Here is a 1,638-nt window from a genome sequence, read left to right on the forward strand (position 1 = left end):
CGCAGGAGCATCTCCCCGTACTCCCAGCGCGGAGGTGGAGGAGCTGGGGCTCGCCCCGCTCCTGACAGTTCAGCTGTGGGCTCCTGATACCCCCGGAGCGTGTTGGTCGGCTCAGCTGTTTGCAGAGCTGCATCTCCTGAGCCCTCCTCTGAGCATCTCTGGGCCTCCCTGGGGGCCCGGCCCCCCGCCCGCACCCACCCTGATGACCCTCAGCCCCATCAGCATCCCGCCCCAGAGCAGCTGGCCTGGGGCAAAGGGACAAGGTCAGGCTCTTGTGGGGCTCTGCCCTACTGCCCATCTCCCCTCTGGGCAGAATGGGACCTGTGGGCACAGCTCCTCATCAAGGTGGAAGCACTAATTGCTCTCCCCAGCTCCGCTGCTCAGCGCCTATTCTGGGTTGCACTGAAGCACCTGCCCTATTTGCAGCCTATTGGAACAAGCTCCTGTCACTGCAGCTGGGCGAGGGGCTGGGGGGGTGCCCTCCTCCACCTCCCCGCAGGCTGGTTTGGGGCTGAGCTGCATCTCTGCAGCTTTTCCTTTTTACCTCCTCCCGGGGTTTGACTAACAGAGGTTTGGCCAGGAGACCAGCAGATCCAGGCACCCTGTGCAGGCTCCGTAGCTGGGGGTGCAGCCCCCTTCTGCAGAGCATGTGGTTGCTTTCGTTGGGATCAAATGCCTCTGGCAGTGAAGCAGAGAGAGCAGCTTGGCAGGGACTCAGGCAAAAGAGCTGACCTGTGTTCAAGTAACCTCCTCGCCCCCCCAAGGCAAAGAGCTCCAAGATCCACCCGTGTCTCTAGTGCCAGATGCAATTAGTGGCCGTCAAGCTGCTGTATACTCCAGCCCTGGCTCATTTGAGCCCCCTCTGCATGGGCGCTAAACCCCAACAGAAATAAGCTCTGTAAAAGACAGTGTATTCCATCCCCCCAGGGGCTGGCTGGGGGGGCTGTGGCATCTCCAGGCCGTTCAGTCTCCTGTGAAAAGTTTCCCGCTACAGAAGCAGCTCTGAATTATGAATGAATTTGCTTTGTCAAACAAAGGTCTCTGCTCAGGCTCAGGGATTAGGTCTCAGCCATGGGCTGGAGACACTGTTATTGGTAACAAAGCCCCTGGCACACATGTACCCTTGTGATGGATCCCGGGCCAATATCCTGATAACACTATTAGCTGCTTTAACGCAATCAGAGGGGCAGGAGTGCCGGGATAAGTGTGGGGAGGCAGGAGCCTGGGTGCCTGGGAGTGATTCCTGGGCAGCACAAGGATGGCTGCATCACCCCCCCATCCCGGGTCCCCAGGCTGTCCTGCGGGCAAATGCAAAACGCAGCAGGGCCGAGATGTGGCTGCATGGACTGGGCTGAGGCCACCGGTTTTACTCTGAGGCTCCCGGGAGGCACTGCCCATCCCCGACACCTCCCGGGGCAGAGCAGGGGAGGGAGGATCCGCCTGGTCCCGCCGGCAGGTCGTGGGGCACCGCCGCGGCTCACGTTGGCCCCGCAGCGAGGCACTTATCGCAAGGTGACTAGCAGTTTTATGGCCGAGGAAGCATTCCTGTTCGTTGGGAACCCGCCGCACCGGTGAGCAGACAGTCCCGGTGACACAGGCGGTTGTGCAACCAAATGTGCCATCACGTTTGTGGCCTTC

The sequence above is a fragment of the Fulmarus glacialis genome, unplaced genomic scaffold (assembly GCF_000690835.1).
Source record: "Fulmarus glacialis isolate BGI_N327 unplaced genomic scaffold, ASM69083v1 scaffold24481, whole genome shotgun sequence".
Classification (NCBI taxonomy): Eukaryota; Metazoa; Chordata; class Aves; order Procellariiformes; family Procellariidae; genus Fulmarus; species Fulmarus glacialis.